This window comes from Sarcophilus harrisii, chromosome 3 (assembly GCF_902635505.1).
Source record: "Sarcophilus harrisii chromosome 3, mSarHar1.11, whole genome shotgun sequence".
Classification (NCBI taxonomy): Eukaryota; Metazoa; Chordata; class Mammalia; order Dasyuromorphia; family Dasyuridae; genus Sarcophilus; species Sarcophilus harrisii.
Genome location: NC_045428.1, coordinates 121,892,823 through 121,919,288, shown reverse-complemented (window position 1 = coordinate 121,919,288; position 26,466 = coordinate 121,892,823).

Below are 26,466 nucleotides of genomic sequence, written 5' to 3'. Positions count from 1 at the left end.
AAGGGGTCATGGACAGTTGGACACAATTGAAAAATGACTTAATAATAACAATAACATATGAGAATCAGTTGAAGGAATTGGGGATATTCAGCTTAAAGGACAAAGGATTTAGGGGGAGAGTGGACATAATTATTTTCAAGCATTTGAAGGACTACTACATGATAAAGAACTTATTCTGTTCAGCCCCACGATGAAGAACTGAGGGTAGTGAATGAAAACATGGACTATTTTGCTCATGATAGAAGCAAAAACTTCGAAATAATCAGTGCTATTCAAAAGTAGAATGGGCAACATTTGTCAGCAGGTGGTGTTCGGAAAGACATTATCTTGGAGAGACTTCAAGCATAGGCTTGTGGGAGTAAGGATGTCAGGAATATCAAGTAGAGGTTTGACCAGATGGCTTCTGAGATCATTTCTAACTATTGTATTCTGTTGTATTCTACAGTTTTATGAAATGGAAATCAAATGTTTGTTATATTCCTCATAGTCTTGTTATAAGAAAATCACTTTGTAAACCATGAAGTGCTATATAAATTATGAGCTGTTATTATTATGTACCATTCCCCAAGCTAAAGGATATAAGACAAGGTTGTTTTCTTATCTGCATTATCTAACAAGAACAAATACCAATGTAGAATTTCACTGATCTGTGTATGCTGTTGAGAGGAAGATGGAAGGAGACAGAGGGCTCAGGTGGAGGTAGTTTCCTTTTAATAAAACATTTCTTCCTGGTACACTTCAGCCAACCTATTTTCAAGGGGGAATTGGGGCCTTTTGAGATATCTAGTGGAAATATTTTATGTAAGACAAAAAAGACAACCTTCCCTGGCTGTTACAATGATTAGAAGGAGAAAGAAACAGAATAAATATAAACATGATCTCTCAGATGTTACTATTTTAGAAATGGTATACCTTTTATACATTCCCTCAAACTGTTACCGTTCATAAATTTATTGGATACTTAAATTTGTTATATATAGGTGCATCTATAGACATATAGATGTATCCATGTATGTGTGTATATACAGAGAGATAGATATCTAAACAATGATTGTAGTTTTTGTCCTCCTAGACATTGTAACAATAGGTTTTCATTTTAATGTGGATTGGATAGAAACACTAATAGAAGTAAGATCAAACAAGATTCAACCTCTATAACCTCAGTTCCTCCCTTTGAGCTCAGAATATACCATATTATACCTATTCTATCCTATAGAAAAAATTCTCCTTTATTCTTATACTAGCTTTTCTAGACAATGGTTAAGCTTGAAATCTTACAAATTAAGGAAAGAAATTTCAAGAGAATGTTATCATTCTCTTGGAAGGAAATGTTAATAGTTGGAAATTAAAGGGCAAGAGTCCCATCATGAAATGCTTCTGAATTATCAGGCATCCTTGAGCTGTCCTAATATATAACTTAAACCTCAAGGATAAATGGAGCATCTTCTTTTATGGGTTTGTCATAAAGTGTCCTGTAGCAGTGGAGAATAGTGACAAAAGTCATGAATGTATAATTGAAAGATTTGGGTCCTGATTCTATGACTATTAGCTATTTAACCTTCAGAACATCAATCTGATCCTCCAGCTCCTTAAATGTAAAATAGAAATAACAATATCTGACTGCCCTATATCACAAAACTGCAATGATAAAATAGCAAAAATTATTTCCAGCTATTTAATAAACTATAAGGTATAATGTAAATGTGTTGTTATTATATAAAACAGAAGACAAAATCCATTGGATTATTAAAATGGAAATCATCAGGTCAAGGAGAATGCCTCTATCTAGATCACAGGCTTCAGTCAATACCTTGAATATAAGGAAAATACCAGGAAATAAGGAAAAGGCTAGTGCATTTAGCCTATTTGGCTCTTTTCCTTCTCAAAAGTCTCAAGGAAGAGAAGTTATTGAGTAGAAGGCTACCTTGAATAGATAGTGGAAATGCAAAAGTTCTCTAAAATGGGAGATAGGGACCAATATAATAACATTCATTTGCACTTTCTTTAGGTCAAGTATCAAATAGGTTTATAGAGGTCAAGTATCAAATACTAAGAAGCTTAGTCAATAAAGAATCAAACACAACTTGGGAAAAGATCTGCTCAACATATGTATATGCTGAATCACAAGTGTTTATATGGCATATGTAATATTTTAAGCATTTTTGTTTGGTTTTTGTTTGCTTGCTTCTCTGGTGCTTTAAATAATGAAGGGCAGGGATCATTTGTAAAACAAGGACTTCTGGATCATGTCACTTGATCTCCCAATTCATTTACTATTATACCATCATTTACCATTTATCATCACAATTTATCATCAGGGAGAGAGAGAAGTTCAAGAAATATTCATCACCTCTGTTTGTTTATCCAGCACCCACAAAAAAAATTCAAAAATCTCTCTATTTTTCTAACATATAAATAAAATTTTAAATGGTTAAAGAGTTATTGGGTTTTTTGAAATAAAAATATTTTAAACTTGAGAACTATAATGCAAAGCCTACCAACTTATTGGGGGGATGAAAAATAGCCAGACTGATCAACATTTTCTGAAGTTTTGAAATAATCTCAACTATCAGAGCATCTGACATAAAATATTAATAAAATCATAATGTACTATGAAATGCCTAAAATTTACAGATACAATTCTTTCATAATTGCATGAAATTGAGTTTACAACAGTAAAGATATCTCGTAAATACCTTTCTTTAATGCTTGATGCTCAATATTTACTGAAATAATTACTCCAAGTTTGCAAACATAATATATAAAGGTGATGTTCCTAAACTAGTATATATTTAGGTCCAATATATTAAATTCTGTTCCCTAGGCATCTACCTAGTTTGAGGAAAGTTTTTTGTAGTTTGAGGAAGCTTATTTTACTGTGATTTAGTTTTTCTACTTGGCAAAAGAATTTATAAATCTTACATCATAGAAAAGTTTAATCATTGTCTGCAATGTTTTCTTAGATCTTATGATGTAAGACAATAGAGACATAAAACTATATATAGCATTAGATACAGGAAGTAATATGCTTGCATTATGACATAATTCATGAATTATTTTGCTTTCAAATATGACTTTTAAATCTTCTAAATGTGTGACAATTAGTAACAGAAAAATATCCTTGTACATCCCTAGTTTAATATGATTCAGAAACAGGAGGAAACCTTTTTAAAACTGAACAACTTAAAAAATAAAAATAAAAAAATAAAATAATTAGCTGACTATAACATAATTATTAAAAGGCAAGAAAGTACTTGAAGTCAGTCACTAAGGAAATGATCAAACTAGTTATTAATTGTAAATGGAAGAATTAATTTTAAAAAGCATTTGTCACACACTTATTATGTGTTAAGCACTAGGGATACAAATAGAAAAGTAAGATAGTACTTATTATCAAAAAGCTCACATTCTTATGGGGAGAGATAACACATATGGAAGCTCTCAGCTGCCAGTCATTTGGAAAGATCCTATAATCATTAGGATACAGTGGCAAAGCAGATGGCAATGTCTCTTCTTTAATGTGATTTCCAGTGATTAAATTATATCAGTTTCCAATGCTGAACTTTTTGAGAATTCCAAGGACTTGGTAGCAAGAATTTTCTTTTCTAGGTCTTCAATAGATAACACCTGCAGAAACAGGCTATATTTCCATAGAGGTTGGTCCCTGGGATGATGGCTGTCAGAAGTAGACTGGACAAATTGCTATTCCCAAGGCTTTCGGGTTCAAGTTCCTGGGCTGTCTCCTTCAGGATCTGAGAGGAGTTGATCAAAATGCAAAGCAATTTGACTTGTTTGCTACATACTAATTCTTGTTAATTTCCTTAGGATATTTTGGTGCTTCCATTAAGCTAAATTGCTTGCCTTATGAATGATAAATTGGTTGACATGTAATAGGATTGGGGCAGTGGCTAAAGCACAGGCCCTGGGGTCAGGAGGACCTGAGTTCAAATTCAGCCTCAGACAATTAATACTTACTAGCTGTGTGACCCTAAGCAAGAAACTCAGTCACTTAACCCTAATTGCCTCATACACAAATAAATAAATGAAATGACATATACTGGTGTTGTCTCCTCCACAGGAGCTGTTTCTTCAATGATGGTTGTGAGGTTTGGCCTAGAAGTAGGAACAGGGATCAAGGGAGTGCTATAACTCTCTCAGCTCTTGTGCTTTTCTCTCCATTGGGAAAGCCAATTGATGTTTGTATTAAGTCTAGAAACAATATGTGAGTTTCCAGAGAGTCTAGAAAGGGGCAAACTTACCCAGAAGGAAAAGAAAAAGAAAGATAAAGAGAAGTTGGATATCCATAGATGACAATAGCCTTCTTCATTTACTAAATTCTCTATTTTCTTCCTTCAAATTTTTTTTGTAGTAAGTTTATTTGTTTTTAATACACTTTGCTTTATTAATTATGTTGGGTGAGAAAAATCGGAGCAAAAGGGAAAAGCCATTAGAGAGATTAAAAAAAAAGAAGTGAACATAGCATGTGTTGTTTTACATTCAGTCTCCTTAGATCTTTGTCTGGTTGCAGATGGCATTTTCTGTCCAAAGTCTATTGGGATTGCTTTGGATGACAGCACTGCTGAGAAGAACCAAGCCTTTCATAACTGATCATCACATGTTCTTGCTATTATTGTGTACAATGTATTTCTGGTTCTACTTGTTTCACTCAGCATCAGTTTATGTAAATCTATAATCACTTGTTCATCATTTTTTATAGAACAATAATATTCCATTGCCTTCTCATACCACAGCTTGTTCAGCTAATTCCCCAATTGATGGACATCCACTCCTTTTCCAATTCTTTGCTACTACAAAAATAGCTGCTACAAACATTTTTACACATACAGGTCATTTTCCCTCCTTTATGATTTCCTTGGCACTGTAATGTACTGGTGGGTCAAAGTGTATGCACAGATTTAAAGGTCTTTGGGCATAGTTCCAGATTGCTCTCCGGAATAGTTGGATCATTTCACAAATCCATCAACAATGCAGAAGTGTCTCAGTTTTCCCACATCCCTTCCAACATTTATCATTATCTTTTCCTGTCATCTTAGCCAATCTGAGAGGTATGAAATGGTACCTCAAGTTGTTTTTTTTTTTCATCTAAAAATTGTTTATTTATATCCTTTGACCATTTATAATGATAAATGTTAGAAGGGATGTGGGAAAACTGAGACACTTCTGCATTGTTGATGGATTTGTGAAATGATCATTTTAGAAAAGAATATTACACTAACTGAAAAGGACAGTATTCTGGCTTGAGACAAGAAGATAAACTTTGATGAATTCGAAAGCTTCCTAGGAATTTGATCTGAATTTTTTACTTTTATACTGGGATGGGATATCAGAAATTTTGATTTTAATAGATTATGTCTGTTTTCCTAGGACTCTGTCTGTGATCTTAGGACCAATCCAAATAAATTCAGAGAGACTCATCATCAGGTTGTTTAATACACTGAATTGGGGCCTGGCTGGTCATGAATGGAAAAAGTTTAAAAAGCCCTGCTATAAAATATCTTAAATCCCATAAATCATGACATGGTAAAGAATTTTTTTTGGCCACAATAACTAAAAAATCATCTAGTAAGGTGTAATCAATCAGTAGAGCAAGTATTATCATCAAAAATGCAGATTTTTGAAATATTAAAACATTCTAACAAGCTCATCATCATTTTCTATTATTTGTTTCTATAGATATATTTTTTCTGTCCCCATGTTCTAGGTACTTTGTTGAACAGATAGCCATTACTTAAAACAAATAAGAGTTTTTTTAAAGTCCAGCAAAACTCAATAACATATTGAAAAAAACTCCTGTTATATGCAGTGTTCCATACTCATACTCAGTCCCCTATTGCTGCAAAAATGAAAAAAAAAAAAAATAGGGGGCCAACCTTGATTATTATGATTAATACAACTTTAAAAAAAGAAAAATAAATACAGATTTGTATCAAAGGAAGTTCCTATGAACTCTAAATCTGAAGGAAAATACTCCTATCCATTAGTTGTTTTTCTTTCTTTTTTTTTTCTTTTTTATCTTTTTTTTTTTCCCTGAGGCAAATGGGGTTGCAGATTGGCAATTGACTTGCCCAGGGTCACACAGTTAGGCGGTGTTAAGTATCTGAGGCCAGATTTTGAACTTGTCCTCCCGACTTCAGGGCTATTGCTGTTACACTTCATCACCTAGCTGCCCCCAGTTCTGTTTTCTAATGATGTGTTCAAGAGACAACAGTAACGAGTTACCAACTCCATTTTATGTTCCATTACAAAGAGCATTTTGGGGTAGTCATTTCTCTGTTAACTTTGATTTCTCTTATTATAATAGTGTTATGAGAGCCTTTATTTTATACTCTTTGCAAACATTTTTAATAAAGTTCTCTGCTTCTAATTCAATAGATAAGATGGCAGACATACACGCAAAGGAAAAAACTCTGTGATAAATATTTTATAAAGAAAAAGATTGGGGTTTGGAATCAGTAGGTATCAGTCAAGTCTAACCTGATGTTCTCCACCTAAGTCCAATACTTATAATTAGCTGAGTAATATTTTACAAGTCAAATTGCCCTTTCTTGGGTGGTTTCTTTATCTTATTTAGACAAGTTGACTCCAAGGTCCACCTATAAATTGCAAAGATACTAACTGACACTTTTAAAGCTACATAGTTGTAACTTGTAGTAACACAGGTAGAAAAGATATATAACAAGACATTTTAGAAAGTAGACAAAAAATGGCTATCAAAGATGTGAGAGTGGAAAGCAGTCCAGATCAAGTGGCCTGCACAAAACTGCTGCAGGCCCCTCCCCTGCAAACTAGTTCAAGCCTTGGGGGCAACTGCATCTGCAAATGTGACTCCCAGAGCTAAAGACCATTAGGGGCTGGACATCTGGTCAGGAGATTATAGTGAACACTGCCATTACTGGGTGCAGGACTCTGTTTCAATGCTCATAGACACAGTTCACAGTTCCAAGATGAAGTGGAGCTTTAGCAGGGGATGCTGGTCACAGGTCAAGGGCAGAAAAGAGTGAGGAACATCTTGGCCTAGTAGAGCAGGCTGAGGAGGAAGATTTAGTAGAAGCTGGTAAACAAAAGAGTAAACAAAAAATTTGGGTCCCTGCTCAGGTAGATGCGTTGGGGCTGGAAGCTTACTTTACTAAATTACATCCTTCTAAAACTACCTGACCTTTTCAGGAATAGAATTTCAACAAAAATAGGAGGAAGAGGGGGGAACAGAAAGATCACAAATTAATAATTAGTTATTAATATAATGATTTAAAAGTATACTATTATTTTCAGAGAGATTTACATAGTAATCACGACTATGAATGTGAATAAAATGAACTCACCTATAAGGTAAAAGCAGAAAGTGAAGTAGATTAAAAAATAGAACCCTGCAATATGGAGTTTAAAAATATATATATATTTGAAGCAGAGAAACACATGAATAGTAAACCTAAGGGGCTGGAGCAGAATCTTTCATATTTCAGCTTGTGAGAAATGGATTTATTTGGTTTCTACAGTATAAAAATTAAATTGGAGAGATGAAATTTAAATTAGAAAATTGAAACTCACTAAGTAGTCAGGAGTAGAAGTTAACTCACCCAAATGAAAGTAAAAATGTAAACTCCTTGAGGGCAGGGACTGAATTGAATGGAAAATTCCTTACTCTGTTAAACATTTGATAGCCTCAGGCTATTTCTTATCTCATTTTTTAGAAACCGTATTTTAGAAACCCCAACCAATGGGGAAGTAACTTCGAGGTTTAGGAAGGGGAACTTTTCTTGGGGAATAAAAAGGGGAATCCTTTTTGTCTGGATGTGTATCTCTGTCTAAAATCACACTTTTGCATCTCAAAAAACTGTGCACCTTTTTTCATGACAAAGAAATAAACTTTTTCCTAAACTCATACTCTGACTTCTGATTGTTTTAGTTGTCACTCCTATACCACACAAGCTGAAGTTAAAAAAAAAAAAAAAAAAAGGCTAATAATCATGATTTCAGACAAAGTTTAGCAAAATCCAACCCTCATTGCTATCAAAAACACTAAGAAGCATAGAAATAAATGGGGAAAAGATAGATGTCTCCCTTATAAAATCGTGGATAAAAGAAGGATGCTAGCTATAGCAATAAGGAAAAGATATGGAAGGAATTAGAATAAGTAACAAAACTATTAACTCTTTACAGATGATGGTATGTATACATGGTGAATTCAAGAGAACCAGCTAAACATCAGGATTTCTATATGTTATCAAGAAAATCCAGCAGCAAGAGATAGAGAAGTTCATTTAAAATAATTGTAGATAATATAAAATACTTGAAAATCTACCTGCCAAGCCAAGTCTAAAACCTCCTCCAGCCCCTTTTTTTGACCTACTGTCTAAGGTTGGATTTGAACTCCAGTCCTCCTGACTCCAGGGCAAGTGCACTATCTACTCCTACTGAAACACTTTTCACACAAATGAGCTCTAAACGATTGGAAATATATGAATTGCTCATGGGTAATATGAGCCAATATAATAAAAATAACAATTCTACCTAAAATTAATTTACTTTTTCAGTATATATCAATTAAATGATCAAAATTATTTTACAGAGCTAGGGAAAAAATACTAACGAAATTCATCTGAGGAACAGAAGACCAAGAATATCCAGCTAGAGGGCAGCTAGGTAGTGCAATGGATAGAGCACCATCTCTGAAGTCAGGAGGACCTGAGTTCAAATCTGGTCTCAGACACTTAACACATCCTAGCTATGTGACCCTGGGCAAGTCACTTAACCCCAATTGTCTCAGCAAAAAAAAAAAGAATATCCAGGCTATCAATTTAAAAGAAAGTGAAGGAAAGTGGTCTAGCAGTACCAGATCTCAAACTGTATTATAAAACAGTAATCATCAAAACAATCTGGTACAGGCTAAGAAACATAGTGGTACATCACTGGAATAAATTAGGTATACAAAACATTGTAGTTGACAACCATAGCAATCTAGTTTTTGATAAACCCAAAGATCCAAACTTTGGGGATATATAAGGCAGGAGCAACTACTAACATAATCAGTAGTTTGAATACAAGTGCAGGAAAATGTTTATTTTTTTCTCATGAGAAAGAGAGAGCAGTTTCTGATACTCGCAGTACAGTTAGAGAGAGAGAGAGAGAGAGAGAGAGAGAGAGACCTATAAGCTAGGAGCAGACCTTTTTTATTACCTAATATGAGCTCCCCTCCCCAACTTCTGGTTCCTTCCCCCCACCCCCCACTCCTCTCTGGGGTTTCTAAAGAACAGTTTCTAAAAAACGTGAGGTAAGAAAGCCTGACGCTATCAAATATTTAACAAGGCAGAGTGTTTCTGACTCAATCCAGTCCCTGCCCCCACAGAGTTTCCATTCTAGAAAGGGAAGATAACAGTAGAAAACTAGGGGCATAGGACAAAAGATTCTTTTCAAATTTCAGACAATCCCCTACCACCATTACAAAACCCAGTCCTTGTCCCTCAGAAGTTTACATTCTTACATTCTTTTGGGCCAGATAATCTTGACCCCAGAACACCTTCTGATGTCTCTCTAATTCAAGTCAATTTCTCCAATTCAACCTTCACAATTGTGGAAAACATGCCCACCTATTTCTCATAAGAACAAGAGCTCACCTGATGAAAAATGCTGGGAAAATTAGAAAGCAGTTTGGAAAAAACTGGGTATAGATCAACATTTCGCACTATATACAAACATAAGGTCAAAAATGGACATATGATTTAAACATAAAGTATGATACTCTAGGCAAACTGGGGAGCAAGGAATAGTTTAAACATCACCTCTATATATAAGGGAAGAATTTACAACCAAACAAGAGAGTTCATTACATGTTGCAAAATGGATACTTTTGATAATATATATAAATTATGTCCCTTTTAACCTTTGTGGGGGTGGGGGGGCTTGCTGTACCCTTGGGGAGGGGAATGGTGTTCCTGAGTCTCAAATTCTCCCAGCTTCTGGGAGGGACCACACACATTCATGATAAGTAATCTCATTCAATTGGAAATCTCAGATAGTTAACATCCTTTTGAGTGGCTCAAACTCCCAGTTTAATCTTATTCAATTTTTAATTGAATCCAAGCCTCAAGCCACAGAAGACTAATAAAATATGACTCTGAACCCTGAATCTTAGTGAAATTCCTAATCAGGAATTTGCCCACTAAGAAAGCTGTTTTCTTAGCATATTGTTCCCTTAAAATACTTTTGCTAATTCCTAATCAGAAAGGCCCACTCATGAAGATATTTTTCTTCTTAGTGTAAGCCATCTTTGCAAAACCATCCTGCCAGTGTTGTGCCACAGTTTCCTTTTATGTCCTGCCTCAGTTTCCCTAAATTGTCCTGCCTCCATATCCCTAAATTGTTCTGCCTTAGTTTCCCTTAATAGTTCTGTCTCATATTCAACATATATAGGACTGCTTGCCATCTAGGGGAGGGGGTGGAGGATGGGAGGGAAAAATCGGAACAGAAGTGAGTGCAAGGGATAATGTTGTAAAAATAAATTACCCAGGCATGGATTCTGTCAATAAAAAGTTACTATAATAAAAAAAATAATAATAATAAAAAATAAAAATGAAAATTAAAAAAATATATAGTTCTGTCTCAATCCCCCTGGTTATAACCCCCCTTTTCTATTCATTGGGACTGGGATAGTTAGGGCTGTGGAGATCTGGCCACTATGGCATTCCAAAAGAATCATAAAGCTCCAGATGTCCTATTTCAGATAGCTAATTGGCATCCTCTACTTCTGTTTCTCCACACTTCCTGTCTCTAGCTGACTACTTCCTTCACTTTCAATTTATCAGAATCTGTTACAACCAGATTGATGGTCCCTTCTTGGAAATTCCTGATCACAAGTGTTCAGACTCCACCCCTTGCCTTTGTTTCCCTGATTGCTAGAGCCCTATAAAAATCATTGGACTCTCACATTTGCTGCTGAATTCTTTGAGATGAAAGTCCAATTCAGCCCTGGGGGCAAAATGGATTCTGTTCTGCCCCCAGAGAATCACTCCCTCTCAGAAATTCAAATAAAATATTAAAAATTCTCTAATCTCTATCTTGCCTCAGTTTCTCTACATTATATCAGGATTCTTTGCCCACTAAGAAAGCTGTTTTCTTAGTGCAAATAATTCCCCTTTTGCCACAGACTTAGGATTTGCGAAATTTTCAAGGAATCTGCAACATCGATCAGAGAGGATCTCTTACCCTCAATTCTCTCACCTCATCAATATTAAATCTAACCCTTAAATTTAAAATTGTACAAAAGCACAAACAAAACAATGCAGCCAAAATTCTAATCTAATACTTTATAAAGAAAGCAGAAAACTGGGGGGAATTTTCTAAAGCAAGTGCCTTTAAAAGCCCTGTTTCCCAATTATATAGAGAACTTAGTCAAATTTGTAAGAATACAAGTCATTTCCCAATTGATAAATAGTTAAAGTGAACTATCTTTTCCAGTCAGGAAGAAGCTCATCTATTATCAGATATAACTAATTCCAATAGGAATACCCTGTTTGATTGGGGTGATTTTGAGGATGGAACGCCTTTGTCTATTCGTCTGTGCATCTTTAAACAGCCTTTGAGATATTAACATATCTTTAGACAGGTTTGAGACATAGTGCTCTGGGTGCATTCCATCTAACTCTTTGACCTTCCCTCTTGAATTTACCTTAAGACTATATTTTCCTCTGTAAAAGATCTAGTTATAATGAATATCTTTGCTGAGTTACTTTTAGGATTAAGCCTTATGAGATTATTCTCCCTCATCATACTGCCTTCCCTCTAATGGCATATTTCTTTTTCCTATAGCTAACTGTGGCTAGTCTACCAAACTCCTGTAGCTCTAACGTGCCAATGGTATGCCCCAGCCCGATGGCATTTTTAATGGATTTTTCTGAATTCCTTTGTGTGGGATGGGTGTTAGACCCTCTTACCCAAACTGACTACTCAAATACATCTTTAGATACAAAGAGGAAACATTTATTAGATTCTTGCAAGGAGAGGCCCAAGCACTCCAGTTGAGAAATCTCAGAGCCTCTCAGCTCCCAACTCCCAGTATTGTGTCTGGCCCCTTAAGCTGGAAATAGTGAATTTGGTTAAATAGCAAAAGACTTGGGTTCATTGGATGAATTGAAAAGGAAGTAACCATTGACCAATGCCCAGCAATGCATCTACTTCCTGTGTGTAACTTCCTAAATCTTAGACCTAGGGTCTGACCTTTTTTGCCCTATAGACCCTTAAGATATGGATCATGTGACTTCCTAAAACTTAGGCCTAGGGTCTGATCCACATTATCTCATAGACTTTTTGAGAAATCTTCATTCACGTGGTCCCATTCACTTTCCTTTCCAACTATATGCTTTCCCAACTCTTTCATATTTGGTACTCCTAGTGCCTATTTGACCTCTTATTTTGTCTGTAAACCTTCCTTTTGACAAAGAGGTTGGCCACTGTGAATATGACAATGTTTATTTTGAACTAATCTGGCCCCATTAAAAGGATATGAACAGACAGTTTTCAGATGAAGAAATCAAAGCTATCTATAGTCATATGAAAAAAAAAATTCTTTAGCTCACTATTGAATAGAAAAATGCAAGTTAAAACAGTTCTGAGTTACTACCTCATACCTATCAGATCGGCTTATATGACAAAAAGGAAAATATCAAATATTGGAAAGGATGTGGAAAAATTGGTGGAATTGTAAACTGATCCTTCTGGAGAGCAATTTGGAACTATGCCCAAATGATTCTAAAACTGTGTGTACTCTTGATGTAATAGAACTGTGTCCCCCTGATCTTTGTGGAAGGTGAGCCACCTGTCCTAGGGAAATTCCTAAAAATGATCTTTACCCACTTTAATCCCCCTTGGGAAAGCTTCCTAGTTTCCCATGGGAATCCCACCTCCAATTAATCTGTGAATCACTTTGGTCTTGGAAACAATCACCACTTTATTGATTTGAAAATTAGCCCTTATTCCCTTCCTAGCCCTAAACTATAGAAGGCTAATAAAATATGACTCTGTACCCAAAACCTTTGCTAATTCCTACCTGGAACTGGTCCTCTGGGATGTTGTTTCTCAGTGAAAATAAACCCAATTTTTTTTTTGCCAAAAACCTCGCCTGCAAATGGGGACTTCGAATTCTTCCATCTGTGACACCTGCCTGAGTACTCCATTGCTCTTAGGGTATCTCTCACCCCTCAACAATTCTCACACCTCAACACTTTGATCCAGTAATACCAATATTGGGTCTATGTTCCAAAGAGTTTTTTTTTTTTTTAAGAGAAAAGAACCTCCTTACCAAAAAAAAAAAAAAAAAAGAAAAAAGAAAAAGAAAAGAAAAAAGGAATGGGGGTGGGAGAAAAGACCTATATTGTACAAAAATGTTTATAACAATTCTTTTTGATGTGATGTTGAGGTTGGGAAAAAGAACCCCAAAAGTTTGGGGCTATAGACCGGTATTGTGAGGTAGCTAAAAAGAATTTGCAGCCTTGAACCCATCTCCTTAGCCAAGAGGCAAAGTTATATTATAATTGTAACACCATTACAAGCAGACTGAATTGTAAGGGAATTCAGCAGAGAAACAGAAGCAGGGAGAGACATTTATCCAGCTTCTATCATAGATATGCTATTCTATGACTCATAGGTAGGAAGGGATTCGGCTCTCATTGACTAGATTATTACAAACTAGATTATTAGTCAGCAATGAATTGAGAAGTGGCCTCTGGAATCAGACAGATTGTCAGAACAATAGCATTCCTAGGTTGGGGGGGGTGAGTGTGTCAAAGCCAGAGGACTTTGTAATCAGATAGATAGCCAGAACAGAAGCCTCCCTCCCTAAAATCAGGAGACCACAAAATCATTACATCAGTGGCAAAGATTTGGAAATTGAGAGAATGTCCACTAACTAGGGAATGACTGAACAACATGGAATACTATCAGAAATGATAAGCAGCATGATTTCAGAAAAAATCTGGGAAGACTTAGATGAACTGACGCAGAATGAAGTGAGTAGAACTAGGAGAAAATTGCACAAAGTAACAACAATATTATATAATGATCAAATGTGAATACAATGATCTAAGATAATTCCAAAGGACTTGTATAAGATGTAGTAGAGAACCTTCCACCAAAGGACTCCATGGAAAAAACTCAGAGATGGATACATGCATACACAGATAGATAGATGGAAACTTAAGCAAAAAGTGAAGTTTTCTCTGCCCTTGAGAAATTTACATTTCAATGGGGGAAGACTGTTATAGGGAATTAAAAAAAAAAGCAAGTAGGAAAGGGCACCTGAGAGGTGATAGGTCCAAAAGGAATATGGGGAATTATGGACTGAAAAAAATTTGTAGTAATCATGCTTTGTGTGTATCTTTCCCAGTGGAAATTAAGGGATAAATTCACTAATCAGAGAAGAGATAGAGGAGCCAGAGACATAAAGATAGCTACTGGGTAGAAAGCCCAGAAGTATGAAGAAATGGATCCACTACTCACAACTCTTTAGCTGCTCTTAACAAATCTTTTATAGATTTTGGTCCTGATAGGATTATCATTCCACTTGTGATTCTTTTTTTCCCTGGGAAATTTTTATATGATCTTAGAAATATTATGCTAATAAATCTTAATTTCACTGCCCTCTCCTCTTCAATAGGGTTGTGAACCACAGTTTAAGCAGCTGGGATGTAAATTGTTGCGCCTTGACCAAAGCAAAGTCATTTCATATGAACATTTATCTCATGTTAGCAAGAGTAACATGCCACTACATTTCAGTAACAGAGATAGATGTCTTTTAATAAGCTTTAGAGTTAAAAGTAAACCTTGTTAAACTTGTCATGGGCATATAATAAAGATGGGGAAAATTCAGTTCTAAAGCAACCTGTGCCATATTTGTCAATAAACAAATAGAATTTTGCTTAATTCAAGCAGAAAACAGTAGAAACTAGAATGTTCTAACATATTAGAAACAAACATTATTTTAAGAAGTCAGTAGCTGACATTTGAGCTGGTAGTTCTTTTCTTTTTTAATTTAAATGAAACCATTTAGAGTGAACTTTACTTTGAAAATGCCATTATAATTAAGAGTGGAATTTACTGTTAGAAGAATCTTGAAGGATAGCATTCTTTCTTTTTTTTTCTTTAAAAAAAAGAAAATTGTATAGGAAGAGATCTTTTCATGCTTTATATTTCCCTTACCAGAAAAAAAATTTTTTTGCAAAAGCATGAGTCAAAATTTTAAGTTGGAATGAACCTTAGGAAAGTAAAGCTAGCCTTTTTAGCAATGAGGTGATTCAGGCCAATTCCAATAGACTTGTGACAGAGCCATCTGTATCTACAGAGAGGATTATGGGTACTGAATGTGGGTTATAATATAGTATTTTCATTTTTTATTGTTTGCCTGCTTGTTTTTTTTCTTTCTCGTTGTTTTCTTTTTTGATCTGATTTTTCTTGTGCAACATGATAAAGGTGGAAATATAATTAGAAGAATTGCACATGTTTAATGTACATTGGATTACTTGCTGTCTGGAGGAGGAAGGGAGAAAAAAAATTTGAAATGCAAGGAAAATAAAGGTAGAGACATTATGTGATTTGCTCAAGATCACAGAAAGTTAGTGGCAGAATTATGCCTAAAGTAAAATTCAGTTTTCATTACTTTCAACTCAGTTCTCTTTCTGTTGGAGCCTAAAGCTTTCATAGGGTTGGAAAGAAACCTGTGATTAAATTAAAATTGAAAATTTTTAGTTGAGAAAATTCCTCCTCCAAATATAAATTATTATCTCTGCAACTTATAGATTTAAAGAGTTGTCAAGAGCTCCTGTGCATGCTTTCCTATGTCCAATAGAAGAGAAGCATTTTCCTCATATGATTACTTATGTAATTTTTCAAATAAATGGGTCAAGAAAAATATCAAATATTAAAAAGATTTCAGTCATTTTAGGTAAAATCCAGAACATATCCCTCATTTACAAACTCAGACTATCCTGTAATATTAAACAATAAAGTATGAGATCATTTTATCTCTACTTTTCTATAGATTTGTCAAAGGATGTAAATAATTGTAATCAGTCCCAGTTACTAGGTTAAAAAAAAATTACATTGCCTATAGTGAATTAGCAACACTGAACAAAGGAAGTTCAAAAGGAAAAATGCTTTTTTCTGACCAAGGTTTAGCTGTTGAGATAAGTCTCAACAGTAACAGTCAAAAACAAAACAACTCAAGATAGTAGTGTTCAGACAAATTGAAACTTTGTTTTTGATAGTAGCACGCAGTTTCTGATTTACTATCATGGAAACATAATGTGGTTATTTCTTGGAATAAAGAAGAAAAAAATAACATTCTGAAAATAATACTTGGGTGAATCTTAGAATTTCTCATGGATAAAATATAGATAAATGAAATAATACAAGGATGAATTTTTTAATTTCCCATGGACAAAATATAGATAAATGAAAATAGACATTACCAAATGATGGAGAAATATGCAGGACTTCAGATAAAATTTAAGCATATAAATAATGGCCTGAGAAGAAAAAAACTGAAATGATAAAAGTATGTTTTCTCATTCTCATTTTGTTTTTTCTCTATAATTTTTATCCTCCAAACTCCCAATTGTAGCAACCAAGGACTTCATTTTCTAGATTACCAGAAGTCCATACTGAAATAATCCCAATTAGAAACTACCCCAGATAAAATCATATGCCATGGAATTATTGTTTTCTTTATCTATATTGAAAATTTCTATCCTATATTTCATTTCCTTAGTGTCTCTGTCTCTCAGCTAATTATTCAAAATGTCTGTTGTTCTTATGTGATCACTATTGTTTTGGAGACACATGAAAGTAGCAGAAATGGTAGCTATTTAATTGAGGTAAAGTGAAAGGAAGTAGGAGGTTAGGATCTATAGTTCAAGACATAAAATGCTACTTCAGTGAATACATCTAACTATAAGACCTCTTTGCCAAATTTAGCTATTGTGTGACAGGACATCAAACCTTTAAACTACCTTTTTTGATTAGCCAGGATGGGAGGAAGCAATACAGCCCAATAATTTCTTACAAGTACTTCATAAAAATCTACAAAGTACCAGATTGAGTCCTGATCAGGAATTATAATAAAAAAATCACAATGAAGTATTTTTCCAACCTAGGTTGATATAAAAAGAAAGACAGCAAGGTTTATGTACCCTGGTGCTAGTACCTTGACATTACAAAAGACATAGCTGTGCAGTAGGTCAAAAAGAGACCCCCAGATCTAGCCCAGATAGTACTGACTTTATGCAGAGAGCAGAAATATGTGCTGACCAGTCACTCTGTTGCTGACTACTTGGTTCCAAGTCAAAGATGCAAGCCAACGATAAGAAGGAGACCTGTGCCCGTTGTTAGCAATCTTCAGAAAGGAATGATCACAGGTCCTAGACTGTGGACTGAACATGGAGTAAGTTCAAAAGCAAGTAGAAGCTATGTTGTACCTACTCTGGGAGTAAAGCAGGATCCCTGATCCTGCTCTCATCCCAGGCTGAAACATGGTGTTAATCTGAAGAGTCTTAGACCCAAGGAAAGCTTTTCAACTAGAGGAGCTTTTCAGCTAGCTTACAGAAACTAAAATGAGCAACAGTCCACTAGAATTCCAATCAGAGGTAAACCCATAATTGTATTGCTCAGTACTAAATTCAGATCATAAGCTCAAACCAGGTTGGCAACACTTAGACTTTATCAAGAATCAAATGACTTTGATTGTACCTAAAGCTTGTTGTCTACAGCCAGAGCTGTCTCTGAGGTGCTGGAATAACATGACACTCAATACCCCTCAAAAGTGTCAGAAAACAATGCTATCTAAATTAATCTACTTATTTAGTGCCATACCAATCAAACTCCCAAGAAATTACTTTACAGATCTAGAAAAAATAATAACAAAGTTAATCTGGAATAATAAAATGTCAAGAATTTCAAGAGAATTAATGGAAAAAAAATGTCAATGAAGGTGGCCTAGCTGTGCTATACTTAAAACTATATTATAAAGCAGCAGTCATCAAAACCATTTGGTACTGACTAAGAAATAGATCACTGGAATATATTAGGTTCATAAAATAAAATAGTTAATAACTATAGCAATCTAGTGTTTGACAAACCCAAAGACCCCAGCTTTTGGTATAAGAACTCACTATTTGACAAAAACTTCTGGGAAAATTGAAAAATAGTATGCCTGAAACTAGGCATTGACCCACACTTAACACCATATACCATGATAAGGTTGAAATAGGTCCATGATTTAGACATAAAGAGTGATATTATAAGCAAATTAGAAGAATATGGGATAAATCTGTGGAGAAGGAAGGAATTTGTGACCAAAGAACACCAAATTATTGAACATCAAATAGATAATTTTGATTATATTAAGTTGAAAAGTATTTTTTTAACAAATAAAACTAATGTGGACATTAGAAGGGAAACAATAAATTGGGAAAACATTTTTTAACATCAATATTATTTCTATCTTTATTATTTATATATTTTTTTATTATAATAACTTTTTAATTGAAGGAACCCATGCCAGGGTAATTTTTTTACAACATTATCCCTTGCACTCACTTCTGTTCCGATTTTTCCCCTCTCTCCCTCCACCCCCTCCCCCAGATGGCAAGCAGTCCTATACATGTTAAATATGGCACAGTATATCCTAGGTACAATATCTGTGTGCAGAACCGAACAATTCTCTTGTTGCTCAGGGAGAATTGGATTCAGAAGGTAAAAATAACCCGGGAAGAAAAACAAAAATGCAAACAGTTTACATTCATTTCCCAGTGTTCTATCTTTGGGTGTAGCTGCTTCTGTCCATCATTGATCAATTGAAACTGAATTAGGTCTCTTTGTCAAAGAAATCCACTTCCATCAGAATACATCTTCATACAGTATCGTTGTTGAAGTATATAATGATCTCCTGATTCTGCTCATTTCACTTAGCATCAGTTCATGTAAGTCTCTCCAAGCCTCTCTGTATTCATCCTGCTGGTCATTTCTTACAGAACAATGATATTCCATAATATTCATATACCACAATTTACCCAACCATTCTCCAATTGATGGGTATCCATTCATTTTCCAGTTTCTAGCCACTACAAACAGGGCTGCCACAAACATTTTGGCACATACAGGTCCCTTTTTGGGAAAACATTTTTATATTTGAGGGTTCTGATAAAGGCCTCATTTCTAAAATATATAGAGAACTGAACCAAATTTATAAGAATTCAAGTCATTCTCCAGCTGATACATGGTCAAAGCATATGAACAGACAATTTTCAGATGAAGAAATTAAAACCATTTCTAGTCGTATGAAAAAGTGCTCTAAATCACTATTGATCAGAGAAATGCAAATTAAGAGATTCCATTATATACCTCTCAGATTGGCTAAGATAACAGGAAAAGATAATGACGAAGTTTGGAGGGGATTTTGGGAAACTGAGGCACTAATACATTGTTGGTGGAGTTGTGAATTGATTCAACCATTCTAGAGTGCAATTTGGAACTATATCCAAAGGGTTATCAAATCGTGCATATGCCCTTGGATCCAGCAGTGTTTCTGCTGGGCTTCTATCCTAAAGAGATCATAAAGGAGGGAAAAGGACTTATATGTGCAAAAATCTTTTAGCAGCCCTTTTTGTAGAAGCAAAAAACTGGAAACTAAGTGGATGCCCATCAGTTGGAGAATGACTGAATAAGTTATGATATATGAATGTTATGGAATAGTACTGTTCTATAAGAAATAATCAGCAGGATGATTTTAGAGAGACTTGGAGAGACTTACATGAACTAATGCTAAGTGAAATGAGCAGAACCAGGAGATCATAGTACATGGCAACAAGATTATATAATGATCAATTCTGAGGGATTTGGCTCTTCCAACAACAAGATGCTTCACATTAGTTCCAATAATCTTGTGATGAAGATAACCATATACATCCAGAGAGAGGACTGTGGGAACTGAATGGACTAGTGGACCACAACATAGCATTTTCACTCTTTCTGTTGTTGTTTGCTTGCATTTTGTTTTCTTCCTCGGTTTCGTTTTTTCTTCTTGATCCTATTTTTCTTGTGCAGCAAAATAACTGTATAAATATGTAAACATATATTGGATTTAATATATATTTTAAACATATTTAACATGTATTGGATTACCTGCCATCTAGGGGAGGGAGTGAAGAGAAGGAGGAGAAAATTTGGAACACAAGGCTATACAAGGTCCATGCATATATTTTGTAAATTAAAAAAAAAACTAATAAAAAAAGTAAAAACAAAAAGAAAATAAAAACAGAAAACAAACAAACAAAAAAATGTTAGAAAAACCAAAAAGTACAAAAACCAGGATCAAGCAAGGCCCAGACATTTACTGTAAAAGTGCATAGAACTTGGCCTTGACACAAAATCTGAAGTTAATATGTAACGCTGTAAACATAAACAAACCAAAAAAAGAAATCCACTATATAAAGAGGCTTTATGGGAAAACTGAAGCTCAAGATACAAACACAGAAGAGAATATCTCCAAAATATCTACAAGCAAAAACTCAAGGGAAAAAAGTAGCTTTACCACAAATTCAACTACAATTCTTAGGAAAAAAAAGAGACAAAAGTTACTAATTTTTTAAATAAATGAAATAAGAACCCAGGAGGAAATTTGGAAAAGAAGTTAGAGCTATGACAGAAATCAATGGAAAGAGAATTAATAGTTTGGCCTGAAAGATGACAAGCTTTATTTAAATAAATGGTTTCTTTGAAAATTAGAATAGACCAAATAGAAGTTAATGATTGCATGAGACAGCAAGAGATATTAAAATCAAAACTGAAAAGAAGAATGGAAGAAAATAGGTTACATCACAGAAAAAACAACTGCCCTAGGAAATAGATCTAAGAGAGATAATTTAGTAATCACTGGACTATATATATAAAAGAAATAATGTATATATATATATATATATATATATATATATATCTTTCAAGAAATTATAAAGAAAAATTGTCCAAATGTCTTAGAACCAAAGGGCAAATTGACAAGTAAAAAATTCAGCAGTCACCTTAAAAAAAAACCAAAAACACAACAACAACAATAACAACAACAAAAACCCAACAACTTAACAATGAAAACTCCCAGGAATGCTACTGCAAAAATTTACAGCTTCCAGGTCAAAGTAAAAATATTTCAAGCAGTCAGGGGGAAAAAAAGAATTCTAATACTAAAGAAGCACAGTTATGATCACATAAAATTTAACAGCCTCACCCAAGTATATTGAAGATCTTGGAACTTACAATATAATATTACAGAAGGCAAAAATATAGCCTTACCACCACAAATAATATATTCAACAAAACTAAGCATATTCTTAAAGGTGAGGGAGGGTGACATGTGACATGGGGTGAATGAAGAAATGGGTTTTTCATGACATAGAAGACTTCCAAGTAAGTATTCCTGATGAAAAGATCAAAGCTAAGTGGAAACTTTGAAATATAAATATTAGAGTGGAGAGAAACATAAAAAAAAAAAAAATGAAAATGAACAATCAAGATTTAACAAAGATGAATTACTTACATTTTAACATAGGATATGATACATATGTCTCCTTAAAACCCTAATAACATCAGGATAATCTTGGAAGCAGAAAGGGAAGAGAAGGAGGAAATGAATATATTAGGAGGAAAGAGGAAAGGGAAATTGGAGGAAGTATATAACATAAATTGAGATATGAAAGAAGATTATCCACAAAGGAAGAGATAATTGACATAGGAACATTTGAATCTCACTTTTCATTTGAGTTGGTTAGAGAAGGGAGGAATAATAGACATAATAGACATAACTGAATAAAGAAAATAACAAAAGGGAAAAGGACAGAGAAAGGTGGGGAACAAGAGGCAGGGTAGACTAAGGGAGTAATTGATCTTAAGGCAAACAACCTGTAACCATGGAGGTTAGATTGTGAAGAAAGATTTAAAAGGAAAGAAATAAAGCATAAAAAAAAAAAAAATCTTTAAATAAGGGAAAGAGAAAGGGACAGGGTAGCAAAAATAGATTGCATATCTGGAATGCTGATGATGAGCTAACTCCTCATTATTATTTTTCTATAGCATGAGCAGAAAATAAAGAGAAGGAAAAGCATAAGGGAATAGGATAAAAGGAAACATGCACGAAACTATCATAATTGTGAATGTGAATAAGATGAAAACATCATAATTATGGATGTTAACAAGATGAATGCATTTGTCAAGTAGAAGAGGATAGCAGAATGGATTACAAAACAGAATCCAACAATATGTTGTTTTAAAGTAGCCCATTGGAAACATAAAGATTCACAAAGTGGACATATGAGACTAGAGCAAAGCCTATTATGCTTAAATTTTTAAAAAAGTAGACTAACAACCAACCTTAGATAGGGCAATAGTAAACATAAGCTTATTAAAGAGATAAACAAGGAAGAAACTTTCTACATACACACACATATGTATGTATGTATCTATACTGGATCTCCTTATCTCATCCAAGATGAAAGTATAGAGATTACTTATAGACCCAATACAATTACTGATTATAATGGAAGTACTGAGCTGTTCTATTTCTAACCTGGGATAGTTCAACTTGGTAGTTCCTTCCTTCTAAAGACTCACCATATTTGCTGAATTTAGTAAGGACACCCAGTTTGCATAACCCGTGATAGCCCAGAATTTCTGAGTTCAAGAGCCTTACTCTTCTCAGTATGTGGTCTATGTTTCTGCAGAAAAGCAGGAATTATGGATCACAGTAAAATAAAAAAATAATAAAAGCATTGTTAATAAAAATCAATGAAGAAATAATTAAAATAAATTGGAGACTAAATAACGTAATTGTAAGAATTGGTGGGGTCAAAGACCAGCCAACATTAGATAATTTAAATAATGTAACAGCAATGAAATAATAGACCAACATTTAAAAGGATCCAACCAAAGCTATCTTTAGGAGGAAGTCATCTCTATATTCATCAATAAAAAAAAAAAGGAAATAACAGATCAACAAATTGTGTATGTGTGATTTGAACAGATTTTCCTGATGTACCTTCTTTGACTTTTCCTCCTCCAGCGCAATCTGATTGGCCTCAGCTTCTTTGACACAACTTCCTGATCTAGGGGCATCAGAAATCCCAGTCACATACAATTTGCATCACAAGAGCCACTATATCCTGATGATTTATTTATTGGATATATTTCTCAAGATGGAAATGAGAAGGTCTGTGCTCCAAGAAGATAGGTGCCATTTTATCCTTATTACATATGTGTTCAAGCAAAGTAAATTGATTTCTCTTTTAAATGTTCACTGATTTGTGTGTGCCTTATTTCCTCCCAATACCAGACTGAACTAAGAGGGTGCTTGCTTTAGATCCACATCTATAACAACATGCAATCATATATTTCATATACAAATATACAAATTTGTGTGTGTATGTATGTATATATGTAAATATATATGTATACATATATATAAAACTTGAAAAATAACAATTATTTTTTTGAAATACCAAAATAAAAATCCTAAAACTCAAAGAATAAATTAATAAAAATTGAATTAATAAAACCAAGATCTGTTGGGGAGAAGGGAAACAACAACCATAAAATAGACAAACCATTAACTAATTAATTTTTTTTAAGAGGAGTAAGAATTCACTATTCAACAAAAACTTGTGGGAAAAATGCAAATTAGTTTTGAAGAAGTTAGGCATAGACCAATTTTTTGAACCATATATGAAAATTAGCTCAAAATGGGTACATGGCTTAGATGTAAAGAGTGACATCATAAACAAATTAGAGAAATAAGAAAGAAAATATCTTTCAAATATATCAGAGTTCATGACCAAGGTTCACAGAAAGTAAAATGGATAATTTTAATTACATGAAATAAAAAAGTTTGGTTTATTAAAAGAAAAACAATTGCTTGGGGAAAATCTTTCTATAAATTTCTCTGTTAAAGGTCTCATTTCTAAGATATGTTTGGAATTGATTCAAATTTATAGGAATTAAACCATTTCCCAATTTATAAATATTCAAAAGATATAGTCAGTTTTTGAAGAAAAAAGTCCAAGCTTCAATGATTATATGAAAAAATGCTCCAAATTTCTAGTAATTCGTGAAATGAAAATTTCCCTATCATATCTGTGATTCAATCTTATTATATTGGCAAAGGGGGGGGGAGAGGGGGAGTGGGGAATGACATTTGAGGAAATAAATACATTAGATACAAATAGATACATTATAATCACTGTTGTAGAACTGTGAATTGATCTGGCATTCTAGAGAGTAATTTGATAGTATGCTTAAAGAAATATTAAACTATATATTCCCTTTGTAAAAAGAGTGCAAAAATCTATACTCCAAAGTGATGAAAGAAAGAGAAAAAGGACCCATACATAAAATAATATTTATAGCAGCTGGTTTTGTAGTGGCAAAAAACTGAAAATTAGGGAGTACTCATCAAATGGGGAAAATCTGAACAAATTGTGTTATAAAAACCTTATGAAATAAATTGTTCTATAAGAAATGAAGGGAGAATTTTCAGAGAAACTTAGGAGGTATTGCATGAATTGATGCAGAGTGAAGAAAGCAGAACTAAGAGAATTTATCCAATAACAATAACATTGTAAAATAATGTTGAAAATTTAAGAAACTGAAAAATTTAAGAAGTTTAACAAAAGAAGTCATGATGCTTCCAGAGGATTCATGTTGAAATAAAGTGATAGAGTCAAGGTTTAAGAGATATATTAAGATAGACTCAGTTTAAGATTAAGTTTTAGACTTGACCAATGTGGGAAAATTATTTTACTGAAAATTTCTTGATGAGAATTAAAAAAAAGTTTAATAGTAAAACAAACAAGCAAACAAAAACAAAAATAAAAAACCAACCAAGATTTTAGCAATTGGCCCCATCACTTCCTGACAAAGGGAGAAGAAATGGAAGCAGTATCAGATTTTATATTCTTGGACTCAACGACTCAAAGCCTTGAAATTAAAATAAACTTGCTCTTTGGAAAGAAAGCTCTAGTAAATCTGGACAGCATATTAAAAAACAAAGACATATTTTTGCTGACAAAGTTCTTTAGCATCAGAGCTATGGTTTTTCCATAGCAATGTGTGGCTATAAGAATTAGGGTATATGGAAAGCTGGGCCTAAAGAAGACTTTTGAGAGTCACTTGAACAGCAAGGAGATCAAATCAATTAATATTTAAAAAAATTAATTCAGACTGATAGGTCAAATGCTAAAACTGAAGCTTAAATATTTTGGCCACTCTTTTCAGCAATGAGGTGATTGATTCAAGGCAATTCCAATAGCTCTAGGATGGAAAGTGCCATCTGCATCCAGGGAGAGAACTATGGAGACTATGTTGTTATTGTTTGATTGTTTTGTTTTAGTTTTTTTCTTTCTCATATATGTTTTCCCTTTTAATCTGATTTTTCTTGCATAGCATGATAAATATGGAACTATGTTTAGAAGAATTGCACATGTTTAACCTATATTGGATTGTTTGCTGTCTTTGAGAGGGAGGAAGGAGAGAGGGAAATGGAGAAAAATTTGGAACAAAATTTTGCAAAGGTGAATATTGAAAACTATCTTTGCATGTACTTGGGAAAATATTAGAAAAATATTTTAAAAAGACTTTGGCCACATAATGAAAAGATAGAACACACTGGAAAAACCCCTGATGTTGGGAAATATTGTAGGCAAAAGCAAAAGGCAGATGACAAAAGATGACACAGATAGTGCCATGGAAACAACATAAACTTGGATAGATTTAGAGATACTAGAGGATAGTAGGGCATGGCATGTTATTGTTCATGGGGTTTTGAAGAGTCAAACACAACTATACCACTTAACAAGAAGATGTATATTCATTATAAGATTTTTGGGTTTTTTTCCTTTTTCAAAGGAGATAGGAAAAAAAAGATAGATTTTTGTTAATTAAAAAAATTTAAATTAAAAAGCCAAACCTAACCAACTTTGCTTAGAGCTCAATATCTTCCCCAGAGTTTATTGATTCTGAAAAGATCTTGTTTCTGGGGCAGATATAATTTTCTTCTTCCGCTTCTTTATCATATATTCCATGTTTTCACTAATTTTGTCTTTAACATGTGATGCTTTTGGCTTCTACCTATAAAGGAGCTACTTAGCTAGAGAATTTCCCCTCCACTATAAATAGGGAAAACTTCAGTTCTCTGCCATAAAATGCATGCAGATGCTTCCCAGAAAATATTTGAAATCTAGCCTCATCCAGAGCCTAAGAGGGCCAAGGACTATATAAGAAGGTTAAGCTATTCATACTAAGGTATTAAGTTTGTTATCAGCTTAAGACACAAAGAGGTAGTTTCTTTTATTAAAAAGAATACTAGGGGGCAGTTGGGTGGCACAATAGATAAAGCACAGGCCCTGAAATCAGGAGGACCAGAGTTCA